The sequence below is a fragment of the Alligator mississippiensis genome, chromosome 6 (genome assembly GCF_030867095.1).
Source record: "Alligator mississippiensis isolate rAllMis1 chromosome 6, rAllMis1, whole genome shotgun sequence".
NCBI classification, from domain to species: Eukaryota; Metazoa; Chordata; order Crocodylia; family Alligatoridae; genus Alligator; species Alligator mississippiensis.
This window is the reverse complement of record NC_081829.1, coordinates 70,098,696-70,118,864: the sequence shown is the minus strand read 5'-3', so window position 1 is coordinate 70,118,864 and position 20,169 is coordinate 70,098,696. Positions and strand designations below refer to the sequence as shown.

General features: G+C 41.8%; 1 long non-coding RNA gene across 1 annotated transcript in view; it reads left to right on the top strand.

Annotated features, from left to right (window-relative positions):
* The window catches only part of LOC132251190 (uncharacterized), an 86,914-nt gene that overhangs the window by 57,970 nt on the left and 8,775 nt on the right, over positions 1–20,169 (top strand). The window lies entirely within an intron of this gene.

The following is a 20,169-nucleotide window of genomic DNA, read 5'->3' as shown; positions in this document are numbered from 1 at the left end:
CTTTGTGTATTTTTTCCGATTACTATTTGTTCATACAAAACCCTTGAAAAAGGCCATTTAGGATTAATTGCATGCAGAAACTGCAAACATCCCTTAGCAGCTCCAAAGAGACCTAAAATAATGTGTCGGTGAATGGACATAGTGTTTAAAATACAAGAAAAGCTTTCCTAACTACTGAGTGTAATACAATGTAAGATATAAGTAAGGGGTAAATTATTTCACCTGTGTTTTCACTAAAGAAAAACTCTTTAGAGCTTTAGAGCTCCTCTGGGCTTTGATGAAAACAAATGAATTACTGGTAAAATCCCAGGGGTCCAAATCAAGGTTCTGGTATTTCTTTCCTTCATATCTTTGTAATGCCATTGGCTTGAAAGCATACAGACCTGGGAACTGTTGGAAGTATTATTTTTCTCTGAGAAAACTTCTGAGAGCTGATCTTACATCAATTTCAGACCACTTTATGCTGTTCCAGTGGTACAGAGACCTGAAGCTAGTCTTTACAGAGAAGTTACCCACGGAGCTGCCATAGTTGTACCTGTGCCATCCTCTCCCCTCCCTGGTCAGTCAAAGAGGACCGTGTCTGAGAGAGAGAGGACCTTGCTAAGTTATCCACAAAGTCAGGCCATTTTTGACTAGGGGAAAGGCATGTAATGGACATTGGCAGAGAGATGTAGTTAGCCAGCTCATGTAAACAATAACCCTTCCTTAGACTACTCAAATTTGCATGGCATAGTAGCCTGGTAGTAGAGTGCCTTGGGGTGAGATCTGGAGTGAGAAAAGCCACAGAGGACACCTTTACTTTTTGTTCTTTGTACTTGCTGACAGGCAGATTTATGCATGGACCAGCTGGGCCCGGGCCCAGGAGCCCTTGCCTTGGCATGGATGAAACTGGCAGCCGGGCTGGGCCAGGCATACATAACACGGCAGGCTGTGGCTGCCAGGTATCAGGCAGGGTACCACGCCAGAGCCCTGGGAGCATCTGGAGCCACTGGCAGGAGGGAGCAGAGCCAGGCATAGTGCATGGCTGGGACCTGCTGGCAGCAGGGCAACCCCAGCACAGCCAGGTTCCAGCCCAGCCTGGCTATGATCTTGTACATTGGCTGGGCACCACTGCAGCCAGACTGAGCCATGGCAGGGTGAGGAGCCACCCCTGGAGCTCAATCTGTGCCGCACATACCCAGCAGGCAGCAGCTTAGCACTCCTAGTATCAGCTCCAGCACAGACCTGCTACTCCTTCCCCAGGCCTGCAGGGCAGCACATCCCACTGTTTACATGAAAAGACAGAATGCAGTTGTGCAAGAAGAGGTATCTCATTTTCTAAAGTATCCTGATGTAAGAAGCAAGTTCATTAAAGTCAATCCAATATAAGGAAAAATTGGAATTAGGCCCAAGTCTGCTGTATCATACCAGAAGAGATGGTCACTGTAGGCACATCCAGACGCGCATGGACATTTGGTTCCCTGGGGCCAGGTGGCAGTGGCACATCTTGCGCTGCTGCTACTTGTTCCTGGGGAATGCCTGTACCACGTGCACTTTGGTGTGTGGCAAGTTGCTCTGGGTGGGGTAGGGGAGGCTGAGGCCAGCACTGGGCTGGTCTGAGTAGCCTCACCTGGGGTCCTGGGGGCTTCCTGGAGCTGCAGCCACAGTGATTTTGCTGTGCAGAGCCTGGCTGGCAGCCGCAGCGCAGCTCTGGGAGGTCCGGCTCTGCTTTTCAGCAGTACGTGCTGGCCAACTGTGCATTTCATCAGGTTTTTTTTTCCACGTGTTTTTTTTTTGACCCCTGGATATCCAGGGCATGTCCAGATATACGTGGACATTTAGTTCCCTGGGGACAACTAGCAGTGGCACACCTTGCACCTCAGCTACTTGTCCCCGGGGAACCCCCGTGCCATGTGCACTTTGACACGTGACAAGTTACCCCAGGGGTGGTAGGGAGGCTAGAGCCAGCACTATGCTGTCCCCAGCAACCTTACCTGGGGTCCTGGGGGCCTCCTGGGGCTGCAGCCATGTTAATCCTGCCAGGCAGAGCCTGGCCAGTAGCCACAGCATGGCTCTGGGTGGCCCAGCTCTGCTTTTCAGCAGTGCATGCTGCCCGAGCATGTGCTGCTACATTCTTTTTTTTCCATGTTTTTTTTTACCCTTGGATATCCAGAGGTCAAACAAACCAGAAATAAAATTGGAGCAGCGCATGCCTGGGCAGCACGCCCTTGCAGTGCAGAGAACACCAGACTGTGCAGTATGTGGCACTGCAAATGTGTTTGCGGCACCACATACCGCATGGCCCTGTTTGTCTGGATGTACCCCTAGTGGTTAAAAAAAACCCGTGGAAAAAAACCCGGTGGAGCTCAAGCTCAGGCAGCATGCCCTTGCAGTGAGGAGAACACTGTAATATGTAGTATGTGGTGCTGCAAACGTGTTTGCAATGCCACATACTGCACAACTGTGCTTGTCTGGATGCACCCTGTGAATACAAACTTTGCCAGTCCCACCATCTGCTAGTCATTTTGAGAGTGAAAGGTGATAAAGTGAGATGCCATATAAAAGAATAGAATTAAACTGGACTGTACTTGACAAGAATAAGCAAAGTAAGAAATGTATATCTGCAGTGTCCATAAGGTTGTTCATCCTTATGATGTGGAAATAGAAAAAGGTATGAATAAAGAATCTGCAGTAATCCATTGGCCACAATCAGACACTCCAGAAATGTACTGCCCTTTTGGAATAGGGAAGGGGAGAATTGTCCTTCCTCTTTCATAGCTGTTGATATGCTTGTCATGTATCCAGAAAAGAAAAATGGGACTGAGATCAGAATCTCCCTTCTTCAAATTAATCCATTGGTCAAGGTACACTAAGCCCCAAGGAACTGGCTAGCTAGAATGAGGAAAGAGTGGACTATATCTATTGCTTTATTCATTGCTAGTGTCAGAGAAAGAAATTTAACAAGATTGTTCCCTAGTGCACCACAACACTAAGCAACATTCTGATCCCAGAAATGGCAGTCCCCAGAAATGAAGCTATGTAATTTATCTTTCTAACTTCTTGGTGATGTGAAGGGATGAAAAAAATGAATAGCTTCACAAGACTCTCTGTGCATGTGCGTGTGTGCATGCCTGTCCATGTGTACGTGTGTGTGCACATGTGCATACGTGCATGCACACACACGGTGTTTGGCTAACCACCTATTTTCTGAATCACATAATAGCATGGTATGAAATATTAGTCCATCTCTATCCTCACCACTTCAAACAGGCCCCCGATTTTTCTTATCAAATACTCTGAAAGGTTTTCTGATGTGGGAGAGGGCACTGCAGAGTCGCTGGTTTTGTAACCTGTACCATCTTCAGTTGGCTCTTCCCTTTAACCTGTTTTGGGAACCAGAAAGGATAATCTCTTCCCATGGCCACTGATGAACTCCTGAGAGAGAGTTAATCTTTTGGAACCTGCTCCTATGAAAAGCTGAGCACTTTCTGGGAGACTGCAAAAACCCTCACCTCCTTAAATTCAATGTTTGAGGCTATTAGACCAAGCAAGGATTTCACCCTTAGTTAGGTAAAATATTGGAATTAGTTGCACTATTTTTTTCATTATGAGAGATTTGCAGTTGCCCAGCAGATGTGTATGTCAAAGTAGAACAGTCAGGGGAGGATATTTTCTTTCATACAAAGGCACTATAAAATACACATTGATTTTTGCCTCAGCCAAGCAAAAATAATACTGAACTCTACTAAACTCCTGGCAGACTGTGATGTTGCTGGTAACAAAACTAGTTTGAGATGGTGGTTACTTTGAATGTTTGCCAAAGGGAGAGATGAAATAAATACGAAATAGAATTAATTGCAAAGTCAGTGGATACAGTTAGGTGAATGGCTGGACATAGTTGAGTCTGCCATGGAGTCAGTGTGCAGTTAAGAGTGAGTGAAGTCTTGTTTATAGTGGTCTATGTATGCCATTCAAGGCTCTTGCTGTATCAATAATATAGCACTGGAAGGATGTGTCCATGTAAGCCAATAACAAAATGAGTCAGAAGAAACCAATTTATCTATTCCTTTGAAGAATGAATCCGCTGAAGTCAATAATTTTATACTTTGAATAAGGGCATGTTTATTGCAGTGTAATGCAGGAAATGTGGAATTGTTGGTAGTAGCATGGAATAAAGATTGTTGCTGCAAGATGAAGGTGGTCTTGTTCCTGAAAATGTTTATCTTCCTTTTGTTTGAATTTCATGATTTTGTGGTGATTTTGGATTCCCATTTGCTCTTGAAATTACATATTGTGTTAATGGCCAACAGTGTTTTTCTTTCTTTGTGGATGAGATGGAACCTAGGGAGGACAGAGAAGGATGGTGTAGATAATCCAGGGGTGCATTTTAAGTTGCAGATTCCTGGAATTAGTTAATATTAATACCAAGTAGCCAGCTGCCGGAGGTTTGAGCAGTAGGAATTGGCACATTACACGGGTTTCAAAAAGGAGGTGTTGATGAAACGTTCCAATTTCAATCTCATCAGCTCATGATCATGAGTAATGAGACAGTTTCATCACATAGCTATATTTTGTGCACACTGGCGATGTGTAGGGTGTGTATGTGGGTGCACATCTACCACCTAAGATTGATGGTGCACCCCCTGCAAAAAGCACTGCCAACACTGCTGGTGGCACCTGCAGGCAGTCACCATTTGCCACCCCCCTTCACCATTGACACTGCTGGTGGCATCTGTGGGCGATCCCCGATCACCACTGGCAACCACCAGTGCTGCCAGCGGTGTCTGCAGGTGGTCAATGACCACTGTTTGGCGCTTGCCACCTCCCCCCCTGCCCCACTGCCAACACCACCATGGCTGCCTGCAGGAGCTTCCCACTCAGCCCGCCCCCACCCGCCACCAACACCACCACGGCCACTTGTGGGTGGTCACCATGTCCCCCAGCCTCCGGGGGCACACGGTGTTCATGTTTGTGTGCAAGGCAGAGAGTTCATGACACTCATTTGGCTGCCTAAGCACAGCATAAGAACACAACTAGAATGGAAAGATGGCGGTTCTCCATGGTCTAATCCAAATCAGTCAATGGGTCTGAAATTAGAATGTAATATTTGAGAAGGATACTGCCAACACTCTGCAGGAATTAGGAAAATGTTTCTTATACTCATGAAAGAGTCAAACAAATTACAGCTGAAAACCACTAATAATTTGATGCTGTCTTTTTTTGCAACAGGGGTACCATGACATCTTTTCACCAATTATTGAAAGGGCATATGCCAAATATAGGGTACCTACTTCAGTAGAATCATAGAATCATAGAAAATTAGGGTTGGAAAGGACCTCAGGAGGTCATCTAGTCTAACCCCCTACTCAAAGCAGGACCATCCGCAACTAGATCATTCCAGCTAGGACTTTGTCTAGCCAGACATTCAAACCTCCAAGGACAGAGTTTCTATCACCTCTCTGGGTAACCCATTCCAGTGCTTCACCACTCTCCGAGCTGAGTACCAGAGCGCTGACTTGTGCAGTACTTCACGTGTCTCAGAAGGGTCTAAAATGTTTCCTTAGCCAACTCTTCTTGTATCTCTGTATCTGAATGAGTACACAGAGGTAAGTAAGTATCACCCACATATTACAGATGAGGAACCTGTACCCAAAATGGCAAGTGTTTGCTAATGCAGTGAGATTATTGAAGTGAGTAGGTACTTACCAGTGTGAGGAAAAGAAAAACAATCTGGCCTAAAAAACAATCTGGCCTAAAATTACTTGCTCTGGGATCATTTGCCAGATATTAAACCTGAGTGTCCTGTCTTCAAATTCAGTGACTTTCCCACTGATAAAATCAAACGCTGATTAATTTAAAAAGTATCTAAATTGATCTTGGCAAAAATAGGGAGCAATAACATATAGAATTGACAAATATCAAAAGGTGGCTAAATTCATCGTTTAAACCCACTTGATTTACTATTATATCAAAAAAATGCAAGTTGGAGGAATAAGCGTAAGAAAATAAAATAAAAATTCCTAGTTAATCTTTTATATGTGTGAATACTCATCTTTAAATGTATAGTTCTACAATTCATAGAAAATTATATTTGCAGACCAAATTGACAAAACCTTAAAACCTTTTTCTCTTGAGAGCCTCTGTTAAGACTGAGAAGAATTTTCTATCCTATCAATTTTTATTAACTTTCACATCATTGTATTGCTTTCTTGTTTTAATTTATCAAAGCATTTCAAGAAGTTTTTGGTCCTCATTTTAGAGATTATCTGATTTATTGTGTTCCTTTTACATCCAATTATAGAAGTTAAATAACAGTTTTTCTCACTTCAAAAATGAAACTTTCAACGAAAAAGGCTTTTATATGATGATTGATAGATCTACTGTATTTCTGTTTTTAAAATTCTTTTCGTTCATTTATTTTTTTGCAAAGTATAGTAGTGTCAATATTACATTCAACTCAGATAAGTCCACTACCGCACTCAAATGTCACTACGCTTTAAAAACATATAAAAAAATAAAGAAATGAATAGAAGCTTCCTTGTTCCTTAAATTATTACTGTGTTACCCTGAACTGTAAGTGAACCCTTTTTGCTTATAAAAGAAGCAGCTGTTCATGCGATTGAAACCATGGTTCATTACAAGCTGACCTCAAATTCAGGAGTAAAACTTCCTCTATTTTACTACAACTATTCAGACATGGACTGGAGATAAACAATAATCAAAATCAGGATGAAACTTGACTGGGAAACTCTCTCTATACTCTTTGGCAGAATTATAGGAGCTCTTGGATCACCAGGAGTGATATAATGTTAAATGACCCTAAAACATTCCCTTCTCAAATGCAGTAGGTCCTTGCTGCCAACTCGGGAGCAAACAAAGGCTGATTGTAATGACTCCTTAAGCATATGAGTATAAAAACATTAATTATCACATTTTTTCACACTAAACATTAATGGAGAGTCAAGATTAAATGGGTCTGTTTATGTTAATTTTATGCATCCTTCTGGGTAAATCATGTGATTAAAGTAGCTTTTTTTCATTTCTCCATTTCTGGATAGGGTATCATTCTTAAGTGTTTTCACTTGTTAGCTAGCACTTTATAATTAAACTAAATATGAAACTAAAAATAAACAAATGAGGCTCTATTCTATTTTAAGCAAGGATGTGCTTCTATTAATTCAGCACCATTTAAACATAACTTAATTCACATTACAGCCAAAGTCTCTGTCTATAAGTAAATCAGGGCAGTTGTGTAATGCCTCCCTTTCCCTCTTCACCTCTTCAGGCCCTTTGTGTTCTCTCTTTTCTGTAGCCCCTGTGTTTGTTGATGTCTATTTTTGAGGCCCACCTATCTAATCTAATATTATTCTTGAGTGACCCATACAATGAGACTGCTCTTAGGCATAAGGGGCATGTCCAGACGAGCACGCACGTGCCTCTTGCCCCGCCTCAAACCCCTTTGAGATGGGGCAAGAGGCACATGCGGGAACGAAAAAATGTTCCCCGTGCTGTAAACTTGCAGCGCAGGGATAAAATTAGACCCCTGGATATCCAGGGGTCTAAAAAAACCGAAGTTTAAAGAATGGGGCAGGGCACGGCAACCAGAGGCTGGGGCCTCCATGGAGAAGCTCTGGCTGCCAGAGCATCTCTATGGTTGGCCCCTCGCCCTGGTGCTGAAACATGCGGTGGGCCAGGCTGCAGGTTTCAGCACCAGGGCTCTGGTGCTGGTGAGTAAGGGGTTGAGGGGGGGCTGGAGGAGGGGGGAGGGGACCATGGGGGGACCCCCGAAGGTCCCGCCCACTCCCCCGACTCCTGCCACGGCTGGCTCCTCTCCCCCGACAGCCCCCCTGAGCCCCCCGACCCCTACCCTGGCCAGCCTCATCCTCCCAAAGCCCCCCATCCCTGCCCCCCACCCCACAGTTTAAAGAAACAAACCAAAACACCCCTGGCACTTACCAACTGCCGTCTGGCTGACTGGGGCCCTGCCCGCACAGTGCAGGGCAGGCTGGCAGCCCCAGCGACCGCAGCCCAGGCCCTGCTGCCCCCCAGCTGTCCTGTGCTGCTGGCAGGGGCTCTGCCAGGAGGCCGTGGAGCCCCCCCACCCCTTCTAAGGTAAGGAGAGGCTTTTTTCACATTTTTTTTCTGTTCTTTTTCTGTTTGTTTTTTTTAAGTCATGGTGCCTGGGGTGTGGGAGTAGCCTTGGGGGCCTGGGGGTGCAAACTGGAGGGGTGAAGCTGGGTGGGGCAGCCATTTGGGGGTCTGGGGAGTGGGGGTGGGTCTGGGTGGGGCAGCCATTGGCAGGGCCTGCAGCAGCTGGTGGGGCACATGGGCCTTGCAGGTGGGGTTGTAGCCCCTGCAGGGGCTATTTGGCCCCTGTTGAGGGGCCATACCCCTTGTGTGGGGGCTGAACTCCCTGTTGGGAGGCTGAACCCCCTGTTGGGGGGGGCTAAACCCCTTCTGTGGGGGCCGTACCCCTTGTGTAGGGGCTGAATCCCCTGTTGGGGAGGCCAAACCCCTTCTGTGGGGGCCGTACCCCTTGTGTAGGGGCCTGTTGGGGGGGCCAAACCCCTTGCATGGGGGACATCGCCCTGTGGGAGGACAGCAAAATATGTTTTCATTAAACCTGTATTTAGAGTTCACTTTATTATTATGATAAGAGACTTGCTTTAACACTGTAGATATATCCATAAAACATTGTCCTACTGATCGTTGTCTCTGTCTCACTCTCTCTCTCTCTCTCTTTATAGTGGTCTTTTGTTTTACCTGTGGAGGAACATGGATTTGGGGGCATTTTAGGAAGTGACTTTGAGATTTTTTTTTATCAGGGATTTTTCAGTTTTCCAACAGGGAACACCAGAATTCCTGCTGGGGAGATCAGTGGCAGGACCCTGCCTGCTCAGAGCTGGCACCCTGGACCCATCTGGCTGTGGCTGACCTCCTGGACAAATGAGGCCAGGAGAACATGTTTTGACAGTTCAAAGCAGGCCACCACACCCAGAACATTTTCCGGGCAATAGCTGCCCAGATGGCTGGCAAGGGGGCACACATGACAGTAGTGCCGCACAGAAGCCACCCCTGCAACCTCAGTCCACTGGCAGCTGCCCCAGAGGGGCAGATGCCTCTACTGGCTCTGCAGTCCCCATCCGGGTCTGGCAGGTGCGCAGCAGGTCACAACCAGGCAGCAGCCCCCACTGCCAGACTGCTGCAGTGGGTAGAGGGTGCAGGGAACTCTCAGGGCTGCTTCATCAGTCCAGCTGGCACAAGGGGTAGTGTCCACAGGTGCCAATTGGCTGAGCCCCAGAAGCTCTTGTGAGCTAGTAGCCCTGAGCTACTTGCCAGGGTGGCTTTTTATACTGATGAGGCCAGGACAGGGCAGCTTTTTATACTGCTGGGGACAGCACAGGTGCTGGCCCTGGGTTCTAGTTCCCCCTGGCTGAAGATCCGGGAGGAGCCAGGCAGAGTTATTTTGCCCCAAGTGCTCCACACCAAAGTGCATGTCCGAGCACGTGCGCTGAAGGAAAAAGCCCTGGCTCAAATTTGCACCACTTCTATTTGAGCTGCTGCAAGCGCACGTGCTTGCATGTGTGGAGGCGCCCAAGGTATATTCCAGTTTACTGGATCTTTATGTATAGCCTCTAAGACATCCTGATTGTATGTAACTAAAAGATGGTATATTTGTAGTTATGAAATGTGAACTAACTAATCACATTAGTTTGAGATTAAAAAAAATGCTGAGATATATCACTAAGTATTTGTATCCATCAAGTAATAGCAGTGTGAATGATCCTTGGTCCGGTAACATAAGCAGATCCATGTTAATATTATGGCTGTATTCAAACAAATCCATTGGGTTCTAACCTACCTTTCTTATGGGTAGTGTGAAAGCAGTGGAAAAATGGGTGACCTTCTAGGCTTTCAAAATTTAACAATTAGTTTTTATAGGATACAGAAAATCACAATAATTGGGTTGCCAATGTCATTTTTCAGTTAGCTGCGATGGTCAGTAAAGGACAGGAGTATTCCTCCTCTCAGCCTCAGTTTGCCTCCCTCTTTACATTCTAGGTCACTGGCCAATGTTTCTTCATGTCTTTTATGTTTTGCTGAAGTGAGAACATGTGCAGTGTTCCATGCAATATTTGAAGATACGTTCTTAGCGGCATTGAAATAAATTAGACAAAGAGATTACTGAAATGACCAGTCACATATCTAAAAATCATAGAGACGGCTGTTTTAGTCTTTGTAAGCCTTGCTTTCTCTGTGGTTGAAAGCCTGGTCCTGTTTTTTTCTCTTGCTTCTCTGTAGGATGCCTGAAATCTCCCCCATGGTGATGATGGGTACATGGTTCTTCAGCTAGTCTCAAAGGGCTAAATGGAATTTACATCTCAGGGGGCCAAAATCACATTGATGCATTCCATTTCCACCCACTTTAAGTCCTTTTTATACCACCAGATAGGCGCATAGGATCCATAGTATAAATAAGAATCAGGCCTCAAAAGCTTAAGCTTATTTTGACTAGGGAATTCAAAATGTATCTGTTCAAATTATTTGTGAGTTAGTTCACCCAAATTCACTTCTTCAGTTTACTTTCAGCAGTGCTTAGATGGACAAATCTTTGTATGCAAAGGGTGCATCTACACAAGACACTAAAAAAGGAATAGACTAATTCTACTGTACATTAGCACATCACAGCAAAAGCCATGCTAATGCACTAATGCCCAGTAGAATGAGTCTATTGCACAATAGCATCACATAAACAATGTGCACTGACGCTACTGCGCAGTAGTATTGTTCATTTAGTTCTGTGTGCAGTAGAATTGTGCATTAAGTTACAGTGCATTAAGTTTAGTACCTGTTTAATATCTGCATGCTCAGAACTGGACTTTTGGGGCATGTCTACACATGCATGAAGTTTAGTACCTGTTAAGTGAAGTTAGCACTTAACAGGTACTAAACTTCATGCATGTGTAGACATGCTCCAAAGGTCCAGTTCTGAACATGCACATTGAAATGAGCAACTCTTTTCATGTCAATGGGGGAAAATGCAATGTCTGAGAGTGTGCAGGACAAGTCCTAAAGTTATTTAAAAAGCCTGATTTACTACAAACTTTTTGAAAATTACAGTATTAAAATGTAAATATATAATTACACTGTGTGAATAGCTTAAGTACAAGTACAGAGGAACAGTTCTTTGCTTTAATTTCTTTGTATTAAGCTAAAACACACAGAAAGAACATAAATCTCTGTTGGGTTATTTGTTTTAAATTTAATCTTTCACACCTTTTGAGACACAAACAAGAATAGAACTTAGTGACATGAATATAACAGTGGGAATACAGTCTGGCTTGTAAACTTAAAACATTGCTGTTTTTTAAAGATTATTTCTAGGGCATTCCTTGTCTGTGTAAGAGGGCATTCTGCTAGAAATGGAAGAATCTGTGTATTCTAATTTTTAAGAATACACATAGTGTAATGTCAGTTTATATAACAATTAGCTTAATCAAATTATATTGATACAGAAGGCTTCTTTGTCCTCCCATGTATGTCAGTTCTGCATGAATTTAGCTACTCTGGCTTCACTGCAGTTATTGCTGATTTACATTGGTATTCCTGAGGAGAAAGTTGAGACCAACAGATGTATTTTGAGTGGGCCAATTCACTGTTAAAAACATATTCCATTAATTCAACTGTTTACATGTATTGCATTGTTGCACTTAGCTAGTGTCTGGTATTCACATCTCCACTTTAAAATATACATCTTTGAAATACAATCAATACAGTCTTTTCAGATTTTATCATAGTATTACCTTGCACCTTTATAACTGAACACCTGTAAAATGCTTCCATTATAACCCTTCAATCTAAATGATATAGCTAAACTCTCTCTTCATGAAGTACAACATAAAAGGTTTCAGCCTAGTATTAGCGGACTGGATTCTCAGTTGGAGCAGCTATAGCAGTTTACTCCCAAGTGAAGATTTGCCTCAGATTGTCTTTTAAGATTATTTTTAGGTTTGTAATATTAATTACTTGTTGATGTTGCAGCTGACAATCCTTAGGCTGTAACTTTAACTCTTAGGACTGGGCAATAAATACATTTTCTTCTTGAGGGTCCTTGGCAGACAGGTCCTCACTATCAAATCAACCTCAGTCTTGAGGTCAGACCCATCTTCTGTGCTGCAGTATCTGTGTCTGTGCAGGTTCACCCTGAACCAAGAAGCTAGGAACTAGTACAGCAAACATTGAACCAGTCAATGTAGCAGTTAAACAACAGGCAGATATATGGTAGTTTTGGATTTCTTATCTGAAATCCAAAAATTGATTATAAGAGTAGGCCAGGACTGGGGAGCTCAAAGGGTAGCTGGAATGCCACTTCAGTTTATTTCCCGTACTGATTGGACACCCTTCTTTCTGCTCCCTTTCCTGTGCTCCCTGACCTATCTGCTTCTCTGCTTTCTTCTCCCTTCTTGAGTTGTACTGTACTCATGAGTAATAACCAAAGATTCAAAAGATCTTAAATGCTTGTAAAATCTACTGAAATCTATCAGGAAAATGATATGACTACCAACATATTTGTAACATGTCTTTTAAAGTACATGTTTAAAAGGATAAATAGAAAGAATTTTCTGAAAAATATGTATTCAAAAGAAACATTTAATTAATTGACAAATATTCCTTCCATAAGGCATTTTTCACCCAAAGGACACTTATAAACTACCTCAGTGTTTTTCATCCTAAAGATATTTATAAATTGCTTAGAATAATTTCACCAAAAACTAAAATGCAGTCATTCCTAGGCAGTAAACACAACCACTATACCATTAAGAAAGGGAATGAAGACTATTCTCTTCAACTGCATCTGCAGGGAAATCATAGTCAAGAATACTAGAACTGAATTTACTGGAATTTTTTAGGGTGCTAGAGACAACGTGTTTACACTTACAAAAATATTGTTTAATTTTCTGTGAGCACAAGTAGTATGGTCGTAAGCTGTGCATCTCTTCTGGAAAATGAATACAATGCTCTGTAAGTTCAGGACCCACTGAAGCCCCTGCCACTTTGGCTTTGCATCATCCTTAGAAATATGTTGTGACATCAGTTCAAGTATTGGCCAGTTGGTAGGTTATTAGGGGCAGCCTTACGTTCAGCCCTTTTCAAAGGAAAGTGGGGACTTGCTTCTCAGGAGATATAGGAACTATTCTGATATAATTGTGACTTCTGCATGCTCTGATAAAGGTATAGGTGAACTACATCATGGTCACCTTGCCATGGATGACCTAGGGTTAAAGCTCTAATGGTTTTGCTTTACTTATATTTCTATAGGAGTCTGCAGCTGTAATAGGTAGGTCAGAACAGCTTATATCAGGACGCAGAAAGAAGTCAAAATTTTTGCTTGATCTGGCTCCTGAAAGTACTTTACAGCCGTGACCAAACATAAGTGCATGGCTGCAAAATGCTTTAAAAGGGCCTGATCCTGCAAAAATATGAACCTTCATTGCATGAGGGTTCAAATGAAGATGTTTCAAACAGAGTGTCTTCAATAATTTCTATCTGCACTGCCTCCCGGCCTGTTGCTGTTTTCAGAATGAGAGGAGGGAAGGGCATTGGAGGGAGTTTGGTCTGGGGATTTTTCAGTCCCCACTGGAGGGTGGGGCAGGTGGATTGGAGCCTCCTATCTGGGGTAGGGCTCCAATCCACCCACACCAACCTCCAGCCCTGGCTGGGGAACCCCTAGAATGAGCTTCCTCTGCTCCCTTTCCCCGCTCCCATTCTGAAAACAGCGAAGGTTGGGAGGAAGGAGGGGCCACTGTTAGGGGAAACTGGCTGCTGGTTTGCAGCCAGCTGCTAGATCCCCCTCCCCCCTGGGACCAACAGTGAACTTCTGTTTGGTCTGGGGAATCATTGTAACTCAGAACACTTCCTGCAAAGCATTCTGAGTTGCAGCGGGGATCTGCACTTCTGTCTGAGCACTCAGTGGGAGCTAACCTTTTCTGGTGAGTGCGCCACAAATCAGCCCTGTGTCCTTCTTGAGTGCCACTCCAATCCCCTTCCCATGCTGAACAGCCACTCTTCTTTCTGGTCCTGGCCCTATCTGTTGCTGTGCTGCCTGTCATTAACAACCCAGCTTGCAGCCCTCTAGCTTTTCCACGGAGGTCTCCCATCCAAACACCATGAAGTGGTATGAGAACTGATGGGAATGGTTTGAAGGTACAGATTTCAGTCATTATTTTTTTGCCCCTTCGAAAAATCTCAGTTGTTTGACTGGTTCAGTACTTGCTGTGTTAGTCCCTAGCTCCTTCTTTCAGGGGGAACGTGCACCCCAAGACTCATCTGAGGTTCATCTGATAGCAAGGAACTCCCTGCCAAGGACCCACCTAGATAATATATTACCCAGCCCCTAAGAGTTACAGTTATAGACCAGAGATTGTCAGCTGCAGTATCAATTGGTGATACTTTTAACTCTCAAACAGATTCCAGAGCTGAGACCACCTTTCCCACCTTAACTCTGACTTTTACTTTCCCCAGTAGTTTGAGTTAAAGAGGAAGTATCAGTTGAATTTCCTGTTCTCTACATTTTGAACCAGGTCTTTTATAATATTTAACCACAGTGTGATATTTTAATGCAGCTATTGATATGTAGTTCTTGCTCAGGCACATTTTAAAAATATGAAATGTCTGCAATTTGAAAAGGAAATGGTGTAACACCATCAAGTCTAAGGTGCAGAATTTATCTTCAACCCTAGCTTTAACTATTACTATAACTTTAACTAATGACTATTCCTTTCAACCTGACCTTGAGTGGACTTCACAAAATGTCATCTATCTTCTGTGCTTGGAAGGCGGTAGGTTAGAAAGCTGGTATAAAATGTTAAAGGAGGAAAAATGTTAAGTCAGTGAGTAATATTTGTTAAAGGTTTAAAAAGCAAATGAAAATCCAAATAGTTATTCAGTGTGGTTCTGTGATACTTAATAAAAAGAACCTGTTCAAAAACCCAACCTTAAGATAAGGCCTAAATCGTATTTAAATAGCTACTTTCAAAGCACTACTGTAAAATATGCTGTTTGATGTCATTCATGGCTACTCTGTTGGGGAATGTAGATTTCCCCATGGTCATATTGGATTGACTCAGGAAAACATACAGGGATCTAAATATCTAAGAGGGAGGTCTGTGACTAGCTAACTGTTGGAAGTTGCTCAGGAGTGATGCAGATTATACTCTCACTCCCCTTTCAAAGAAGGTCAGAACAAAACAACCCTCCGTGACCAAAAAACCAAAATACAAGGTATGTTATAATATATTATACTTTCACTGCCTTCTTTGTTCTGATCCCTGAACATCTGCCTCAGGCATCTGCCACATGCTGCAATGTGATTCTCTATACATATTTTTATTTATTTATTTTTACTGTCTGAAAGTTACGATGCCGTGTGTTTTTTAGAAGCCTTAAAGAACCCAACTCTTTGCCGGAAGAACTGACAAGCTAAACAGAAAAATACAATACAAAAGGTGGCAAATTGTTCCATATTAGCTGTTTTAATCTTTTTTTTCTTGCTTATTTTTCAAGCCTTGCCTGTTCTGCTAATTTTTCCCACTGTTTTGCTACTTTAATTATAGACTTTGTTGACTTTTGTTTAACCTTTTCATCAGTCTTTAACGTTAACCTTTTCTGCGCTTTTACATTACTTGCTTTTAACCCTTTCTTATGTTTGCATTTATTTAAAATGATTTTTTTATTTTTAAAGTGTTCAGTGTATTTACATAACCAATTTAACTTGGGGCTGACCAAAGTAATTATTCTGACCTCGCAAGGAACTTTACAGAACACTCAGGCTTTTAAGAAAAGTGCTGATTAGTCTGCTGAGCTGTCCTGCAGTGCTAGAGCCATTTGGTGCCTACATGATCATGAACGGTATGTGTAAAGTAAGCATGAAAATTGCACTGTCCTTCACCTCTCCTGGTCTTCTCTGTACTTATGAGCCTGCAGGGTACTGCAGTTGTAGATCATACTCCACCTGCTCACAGGATCTACAGAGCAAATACATAGCTGCTTTGTGGTATGTTTTTAGATGACATGCCTTAGCAATATCTTTTTAAAAGCCAAATGTGATTGACTTCTATATCCTGCATGGTTACAGAGGAACTATAAAACTATTCTTCACTGTAGAAGACATTTTAATCATAAACCCTTTCTGTCCCTTCCAGGTTAGTTAACAGGTTACTTAGGAAATCTGTGTCTAACCTGATTTTTTTTTATGTGATATATCAGGCAGGGAGGAGAGCTGGACCCAGAGGTTTGCACTTACTATATTTTTTCTTACCACAGCATGTATTATATAATCTCACCAAGTGGAGTTGCCAAAATACACATTCTATATATTTTTTATTGTCCTGACCTCAGAAAATCACTCTGTACTGCACAATTGCTAAACCATCAACTAAAAGAGCTTTAACATGCCCAGAATAATTATTAAATGAACCAGAGAGCTGCACTGGCAAAGATATATTTTACTTGGAGTTCAAGATCTGTGAGCTGGCTTAAATCCAAAGGCTTTGACAATTTTCTGCTACCGCACTCATGCCACTTTTCTTTTGATCAGTTACTTTCTGTATGAGGAAACAGACTGTGCAGTGGAGCAATCTGAAGAGGGATTGAAAGGAGCAGGTTTCAGAAACATGGAATTTTCAAATCTTGTGTTGGAATTACAAAGTTTAAATGCATTGCAATTTGGCCCCTTGATACAGATGTTTCTTCAGTGGAGACAGACCCTGAAAGTTCTGAAGTATTCCTAATTAATACATTTTTTGACAGAAAATGTTGGGATGTAGTGAGAGTTTGGGGAGGGCCAGCACTTCTGTGTAAATACATAACCAGTGATTTATAAACACCTTAATTTGCAGGTTTTGTCTTCACTTTTGACAAGTTGGCTGGTCCTTTGTAGAGGCTGCCATCTTGGTCTCCTCTGCTTGGAACACCAGTGTTGATGGTCTCCTTCTAAGGTTCCAGTAGGAGACATGCACAACCTAGCCATTAAACAAACTAGAAACAGACATACTGGGGAAGAGAAGCGAAGTAAAAATAAAAAACATTGAAAAACTGTCATAGATTTAGATAAAAACTGTCATTTAAATACAGATTATCACTGATTTATCTATGTTCCCCACTCTTAACATGACAAATCACCCAATGAGCAAATCCAATACTAAACCTGTATCTCACATTGCATTTATTTGAATATATTTTTCACAAAAAATGGCCTTTCCCCCTAAAAATGATATGTTTCTTATGAAATATTGTTTTTAGTGAAAAATTTTTAACAAATCATTTGGTTTTCAAATATTAAAAAAATGTTCAGTTTCTTCAGAAAAATGATGCCTTGTCAAAAACTAAGTTTTTCATACCTTTTCACTGAAAGTACTGTAATCTGACCTGGTCTAATATCAGTGTCTTATATCTACAAGCTCTTCCTGAAAGAACAAGAAGTTTATTCTAAATTATTTAACTTAGTTTCCAATTTGTGCACAGGAATCTCATTGCTTTTTCTGCTAAAAATCCTCCTCTAACTATAGTGATGAAGGTGTATTTTAGTCATATGGATTGTATATCTCCTTTTCTGTTATTAGTAAATACCAAAATAAATGTTCTCAGGTTTTTTGTAAGCAGTGAAATCATAAACCGTTATCTGATGCCTCTTGCAGGCAGCTGCCTTCATCAGATCAATCTTCCCAATATCTAGCCTTTTTCTTGTAGCAGTATGGGTTTGGGAATGATATTTGTACTGTGAAATAGGAAAGGGAAGTAGCATGGTGAGAAGATGAACACTCCATGGAGAATCAGCTTTCCTTAAGGTTTGTAACTCCTTTCTTGACTCCCAAATGGTGACTGCAAAAGCCTGCTAGACGATGAGGTTTCAGACCAGTAAACAGAACAGCCTTTCTTTTGAGGTTCTAAGTTGTTTCTGATGAATATTTGCAAATATTTTCTAATCCAATTATTCTCACCGAGGGTGCTGTGAGATATTTTTAAGGGTGGCAAGCAATATTAGCACTGCTAGGTGTGCAGACATCTACCCATTATTCACAAGATATAAACTAAGAGACTTCAAATAGGAATTCATAGTGTTAAAAGCATAACCTGCTGTGGTCTGAGTTCTTTGCAACAGAAAAATTACTATATTATTTCTCCATAGTCACAAACAAGTGAAAGCTAAGAGCTGGCATTTTCTGAGGAGTACCTTGAATCTAATGAGGGGTACCTTGAGTCTAAAAAGGTTGAGAACCACTGTTCTAGTCAAACCTTGTATAATGTAGCCTCATATTCTCTTAGGGGAATTGAAAATCCCCAGTTATATAATCTCACAAAAAAAGGATCCATGTCATGGAATACTCAATGGCCACACATAACTTGCTTGGTTCACAGTGCATCATTTCATGAGACTACCTGATTTTTTGGGTGCATTTTTTAACCATTCCAGGTGGCTTTAAACTAGTTTAACAGACTGTATCATCTTTTTCAGGTTTAAACTGCATTTAAACTGCTCTAAGTGTTACATGGTCCATAACCATGTGGAAATGAAGGGGCTGGGTTTATTTTGTTGTGGTCTGGAAGGAAATTGTGTAGACATGTAGAACAATCCATTCTTGGTAATGTGGATTCTATTCCCAGGTCTGACATCCTATCAAGTCATTCTGTCTCTCCGTGCCTCAGTTTTCCCTTGTGTAAAATAAGGGTTTTAATAAGGATTTCCTTTTTTAAAGAACTTTGACACCTACTGATGAGATATAGTATACTGTGTAAGATGCAGGTATTATTACTATTAATATTATTATTAGATAAAGCCAGCAGAAAGAATGCTTCACAAGAATGCAAGTCAAGTTTTGTCTGCTGTGACATTTATCTTCTCTCATTGGGACTGCAGTTGCTGGGGAGTTACTTAGAGCTTTGTTCATATAATTTTTTTATCTATCTAGGTTCTTAAATGGTATTTATCATCATATCTAAGTGCCTTCCAAAAGTGATCATGTACACAAACTGAACATGAGCCAGTCAGAAAATCATTAACATACAGATATTTCTGATACCTTAGTAATGTCTGTGGTCAATACATCTTTTTTGTATCTTTTTATTTCTTTGCTATACAAGTGAAAAAGAAAGGAAGAAGAATAAACAGCACAGAACTGGATGATACTCTGAGTGCTTAGGTCATACTTTTTTTGTTTTATTACCTTCCTCTGAATTTCACTTTCTGCCCAGAAGGCTGAAGGCATGTTATCTCATCTAAAGGCAGTCACAGGGCAAGTACTGCCAACAAGGCCAGGTGTAATTCAAAAATATTTATGCGTTGTCAGTTCTGAAATTAATCTTTCTTAATTGGATTGACACAAGCTAATGTCTGCAGGTAATGTAAACTGTCAAACACTTTGCTAGTGACAGCATGTTAGGTAGGGCGGTGAATATAGTGAGAGAGATCTAAATTATGATCAGAGTGGTGGGATTGGAGCCTGGTGCTTCTAGATGCATTAAAAATGTCATGTTAACTATGAGCTTGAACTGTGAGCTTAGAGGGGCTGCTTAGTTATTTGTTTGCAATTTCTAAAAGAAAGAATTGGGCATGTAATAGCCAAGGTCTTCAAAAGAAAGCAGCTACTGTGTGGCTGAAACTGGTGCAGCAAAGCTGACTTGCTTTGAAATGCATGTAATTTGATTATTAATTAGTTGACTTATTTAATTTGGTAAATCAACAGTAAATGCCTGTCCAACCTTTTATATCATTTACAATTCCGGAAAACCAAATGGTAACTGCCAATTCTGTTCAAACATACTAATCTGCCAAAAGACCACATGGCACAGCCTTGGAGCAGTTCACACATCCCTCCTTCCTCTTCCAAAATGCCAAGGAGATGAATAATATATATATTCATTAATACTGTAATAACTTCAAGGAGGAGCCCTATTCAGTTTCATTGCTGGTTAGGGGCCAATCCTACCTGACTTTCCTTGACTTCAGTGGGAATTCTTCCTGAGTAAGGCAAACAGGATAAGGGTTTGCCTTAAAACAACAAGAGACTTGAATAGGGCTTTTATTTTGAGGTATCTGGGATGTGTCCTTGCTAATTAAAATAGAAATGAGATCCAATGATCCAATCTTCCAAACTAAAGAAAATGAAGGAGAAGGAGGGTAGAAAGCCCCAT